This window comes from Cynocephalus volans, chromosome 1 (assembly GCF_027409185.1).
Source record: "Cynocephalus volans isolate mCynVol1 chromosome 1, mCynVol1.pri, whole genome shotgun sequence".
In the NCBI taxonomy this organism is placed as follows: domain Eukaryota; kingdom Metazoa; phylum Chordata; class Mammalia; order Dermoptera; family Cynocephalidae; genus Cynocephalus; species Cynocephalus volans.
This window is the reverse complement of record NC_084460.1, coordinates 16,609,276-16,615,111: the sequence shown is the minus strand read 5'-3', so window position 1 is coordinate 16,615,111 and position 5,836 is coordinate 16,609,276.

Sequence of the window (5,836 nt, the reverse complement as noted above, 5' to 3'; positions counted from 1 at the left end):
TCCAGATTTTCAAATTTGTTGGCGTATAGTTGTTTATAGTAGTCTCGAATGATTCCTTGTATTTCAGATGAATCAGTTGTAATATCGCCTTTTTCATTTCTAATTATTGTTATTTGAGTCTTCTCTCTTCTTTTTTTTTGTTAGCCATGCTAATGGTTTGTCTATTTTATTTATCTTTTCAAAAAACCAACTTTTTGATTCGTTGATCTTTTGAATTGTTTTTTGGTTTTCAATTTCATTCAGTTCTGCTCTGATCTTAATGATCTCGTTCCAGCTGCTAACTTTAGGTTTGGATTGTTCTTGTTTTTCTAGTTCTTTAAGGTGAAGTGTTAGGTTGTTCACTTGCCATCTTTCCATTCTTCTGAAGTGAGCATTTAATGCAATAAATTTTCCCCTCAATACTGCTTTTGCAGTATCCCACAGGTTTTGGTATGATGTATCATTGTTTTCATTAGTTTCAATAAACTTTTTGATTTCCTGCTTGATTTCTTCTTGGACCCATATGTCATTAAGTAGAATGCTGTTTAATTTCCATGTGTTCGTATAGTTTCCAGAGTTTTGTTTGTTATTAATTTCTAGTTGTAATCCATTGTGGTCTGAGAAGATACATGGGATAATTCCAATTTTTTTGAATTTATTGAGACTTGATTTGTGACCTAATATGTGATCTATCCTGGAGAATGATCCATGTGCTGATGAGAAGAATGAATATTCTGAGGTTGTTGGGTGGAATGTTCTGTAGATATCTGCCAATTCCAATTGGTCTAGAGTCTTGTTTAGATCTTGTGTTTCTCTACTGATTCTTTGCCTAGATGATCTGTCTAATATTGACAGTGGAGTGTTCAGGTCCCCTGCTATTATGGTATTAGTGTCTATTTCCTTCTTTAGGTCTAATAGAGTTTGTTTTATAAATCTGGCTGCTCCAACATTGGGTGCGTACATATTTATGATTGTTATGTCTTCTTGATGGATCAGTCCTTTTATCATTAAGTAGTGTCCCTCATTGTCTCTTTTTATGGTTTTTAGTTTAAAGTCTATTTTGTCAGATATAAGAATAGCCACTCCAGCTCGTTTTTCTTTTCTGTTTGCATGGTAAATCTTTTTCCATCCTTTCACTCTTAGTCTGTGTGAATCTTTATGGGTGAGGTGGGTCTCTTGTAGGCAGCATATAGTTGGGTCCTGCTTTTTGATCCAGTCAGCCAGTCTGTGTCTTTTAATTGGGGAATTTAAGCCTTTAACATTAAGAGTTGTTATTGAAAGGTGTTGATTTATTCCTAGCATTTTATTGGTTGTTTGGTTGTCTTAGGTGTCTTTTGTTCCTTGCTTTCTGATTTACTGTTTGGTTTCTTTGTTTGTTGGTTCCTAGGGTTGTAGATAGTGTTTTTGTTAGCTTGTTTTCTCTTCATGAATGCCATTTTTATTGTACTAGCGGGTTTAGATTTTTCTTAGGTTTTTATGGCAGTGGTAGTTATTTTTCAGGAACCAAACCCAGTACTCCCTTGAGGATTTCTTGTAAGGGTGGTCTTGTGGTAGTGAACTCCCGCAGTTTTTGTTTGTCTGAGAAATATACTATTTGCCCCTCATTTCGGAAGGATAGCCTTGCAGGGTAGAGTATTCTTGGCTGGCAATCTTTGTCTTTTGGTATTTTGAAAATATCATCCCATTCCTTTCTAGTTTTAGGGTTTGTGATGAAAAGTCTGATGTTAACCTGATTGGGGCTCCCTTATAGGTGATTTGATGCTTCTCTCTTGCAGCTTTTAAGATTCTCTCTTTGTCTCTGAGTTTTGCCAATTTGACTATGACATGTCTTGGAGAAGGCCTTTTTGCATTGAATACGTTTGGAGATCGTTGAGCTTCCTGGATCTGAAGATCTGTGATTTTTCCTATACCTGGGAAGTTTTCTGCCACTATTTTGTTGAATATGTTTTCAATGGAATCTCCATTTTCCTCCCCTTCTGGAATACCCATGACTTGGATATTTGAGCGCTTGAGGTTGTCTGATATCGCTCTCAGATTTTCTTCCATGTCCTTGATTCTTTTTTCTTTCTTTTTGTCTGCTTGTGTTATTTCAAACAGCCCATCTTCAAGTTCAGAGGTTCTCTCTTCAACTTCGACAAGCCTGCTGGTTAAACTCTCCGTTGTGTTTTTTATTTCGCTGAATAACTTCTTCAGTTCAGCAAGTTCTGCTACATTTTTTTTCAGGACATTGATTTCCTTGTATATTTCCTCTTTCAGATCCTGTATACTTTTCCTCATTTCATCATGATGTCTAGCTGAGTTTTCTTGTATCTCATTCAGTTTCCTTAGAATTATCACTCGAAATTCCTTGTCAGTTATTTCAAGGGCTTCTTGTTCTATAGGATCTAGAGTATGAGATTTATTAACTTTTGGTGGTGTACTTTCTTGATTTTTTGTATTTCTGGTGTCTTTTTTTTGGTGTTTATTCATTGTGGCAGGGGGTTTCACAGTCCACTGGTTTGAGACTAATGACTAACTAGGATGTTGCTGTGGTTGCCAATTTGGTATGGCTCCCGCCGTGCCTGCTCAGTTGGCCTCTAGTGTCTTGTGTGTGTGGTTGCCTCGGGTCTTGGGCTTCTCCGGGGATCCACCTTTCTGGTCAGCTTGTACTCTGCTGGGCTGGTGGATCACGTACCACAGTGTGTGTGATCTCTGTTGAGCTTTCACTTCCTGTACAGGACTTCTCCCCTTTCCGTGTGCTCTGGCCCAGGCTGTTAGATCGTGCAGTGGCGACCCCACCGGGTGTGTGGTTTCTGTCGAGTCTCCGCCTCCCTGGCCGCACGTCTCCCTCCTCTGTGCACACTGTGCTGGGTTGGGGTGTGTCTTCTGCACCCCTCGTCTATCAGCTGGGCCTTCAAGACCCTGCTCAGCACCGCCTCGCCCAGGAAGTCTACCAGGTTTCTGCTAGGCACAGACGACCGGTCTCTCTGGGTGCTTTTGTAGCACTGTGTAGATCTTTCTCGGGTCTTGTTCACCTTTGTATCCCCCCGGTATAAACCGAGTCTAGTGCCCGCCTACAGCCTGCTCTCCGGCGGGTTCAAGCGGACCTGGGAACTCTCCTACCACACTATTCCCAACCAGAAATTCGTTAGGCTTTTTTCCAAACTGGTGGTCGCAGAGATGGTATCTGCCTCCCAGTAACAGGAAGTTTACCGGGGCGGAGTCCAGGGTGTGGTGGAGTGACAGTCGGCCTGCCCGTACTCCCTTGCCCTCCCAACACTGGTCGGGACGCCCCAAACCCCCAGTCCCACCAGAGAACCGCGGAGGGAGTGGGAGAGGAGGCCGGCCCGCAGGGTCCGGAAAGCCCCGCGCCAGGCCAAGCAAATGGGCTCAGTGATGGCCGAGCAGGGTGGAGCTGCCCGTACCTGGGAAAATGGAGGCAGCACCGGGCGGTGAGTGGCCTGGTGGTGCAGGAGGGAGCCGCGTGGGCATCCACCCCCCGAACAGAGCTGTGCCAGGGATCACTCACAGTGCTGTGCCAGGTCGGGCGCTCGCTCTGTTTCTGGTTTGTCGCCTTCCGTGTTCTCGGCGCTGCCGCCTCGGGCTGTTCAGTCGCGGCGCGGCTCGGGCGCTCCCAGGAATCTTCTTTAATGCCGGCCTGAAACCTCGAATCCTGAATAGGGCAGCTGGCCGCCTTCAGCGTGGCCCCGGCCTCCAGGATCCTGGCTGCATCCACAGCAGCCCTGGCGCCGTGTTCCCTGTTTCAAGACTCGCTTTTGCAGCTAAGAATCAGTTCTTTTCCTGCTCCACACTTCAAAGCTTTTGCCTGTAAATGAGGCAGCCTCTCCTGCCGGGGGCAAAGTGGCGTTGAGCCCCCATGACCGGCCAGCAGCAGCAGTCCTCCCTTAAGAGATGGCGCGAGGAAGGTCCCCAAGTTTCCCGGCTGCCTGAGGCCCAGTGGCCACCTTTTCCACCTCAGCTACTCCACGCCAGCCGCCGCAGCCGCCGCCATCTTGAAAACCCCTTAAAATTATTTTAAAGTAACATAAATGTAAATAGAGTGAGCAAAAAGAAACCAGGAAAATTGAAACAAAAGGAAAACAAAAGTGGCAGTATTAATATCAACAAAGTGGAATTTAAGGGGAGAAGAACCAAATAGGACCAAAAGGAACATCCTATACTGATATATGGCACGACCGTAGAAGATGCAGTCATCTTACCTGGCATTAGCCAAGCACCACTGCAACTCAAAACTTAAAAGTAAGTTTATTATAAAAACAGGGAGAGCTGTTAAAAACATAAGTATGGTGAAAACATCAATACATTTCTCTTATAACTGAAAGATCTAGTTCATAAATTAAAGGAAACAGAGAAGAGTTTCAAGATGGCGGCGGCTGCGGCGGCTGGCGCGGAGTAGCTGAGGTGGAAAAGGTGGCCACTGGGCCTCAGGCAACCGGGAAACTTGGGGACCTTCCTCTGGCCATCTCTTAAGGGAGGACTGCTGCTGCTGGCCGGTCGTGGGGGCTCAACGCCACTTTGCCCCCGGCAGGAGAGGCTGCCTCATTTACAGGCAACAGCTTTGAAGTGTGGAGCAGGAAATGAACTGATTCTTAGCTGCAAAAGCGAGTCTTGAAACAGGGAACACGGCGCCAGGGCTGCTGTGGATGCAGCCAGGATCCCGGAGGCTGGGGCCGCACTGAAGGCGGCCAGCTGCCCTATTCAGGATTCGAGGTTTCAGGCCGGCATTAAAGAAGATTCCTGGGAGTGCCCGAGCGGCGCCGCGACTGAACAGCCTGAGGCGGCAGCGCCGAGAACACGGAAGGCAACAAACCAGAAACAGAGCGAGCGCCCGACCTGGCACAACACTGTGAGTGATCCCTGACACAGCTCTGTTCGGGGGGTGGATGCCCACGCGGCTCCCGCCTGCACCACCAGGCCACTCACTGCCCCGGTGCTGCCTCCATTTTCCCAGGTGCGGGCAGCTCCGCCCTGCTCGGCCATCACTGAGCCCATTTGCTTGGCCTGGCGCGGGGCTTTCCGGACCCTGCGGGCCGGCCTCCTCTCCCACTCCCTCCGCGGTTCTCTGGCAGGGCTAGGGGTGTGGGGCGTCCCAACCAGTGTTGGGAGGGCTAGGAAGTACGGGCGGGCCGACTGTCACTCCACCACACCCTGGACTCCGGCCCCGGTAAACTTCCTGTTACTGGGAGGCAGATACCATCTCTGCGACCACCAGTTTGGAAAAAAGCCTAACGAATTTCTGGTTGGGAATAGTGTGGTAGGAGAGTTCCCAGGTCCGCTTGAACCTGCCGGAGAGCAGGCTGTAGGCGGGCACTAGACTCGGTTTATACCGGGGGGATACAAAGGTGAACAAGACCCGAGAAAGATCTACACAGTGCTACAAAAGCACCCAGAGAGACCGGTCGTCTGTGCCTAGCAGAAACCTGGTAGACTTCCTGGGCGAGGCGGTGCTGAGCAGGGTCTTGAAGGCCCAGCTGATAGACGAGGGGTGCAGAAGACACACCCCAGCCCAGCACAGTGTGCACAGAGGGGGGAGACGTGCGGCCAGGGAGGCGGAGACTCGACAGAAACCACACACCCGGTGGGGTCGCCACTGCACGATCTAACAGCCTGGGCCAGAGCACACGGAAAGGGGAGAAGTCCTGTACAGAAAGTGAAAGCTCAACAGAGATCACACACACTGTGGTACGTGATCCACCAGCCCAGCAGAGTACAAGCTGACCAGAAAGGTGGATCCCCGGAGAAGCCCAAGACCCGAGGCAACCACACACACAAGACACTAGAGGCCAACTGAGCAGTCACGGCGGGAGCCATACCAAATTGGCAACCACAGCAACATCCTAGTTAGTCATTAGTCTCA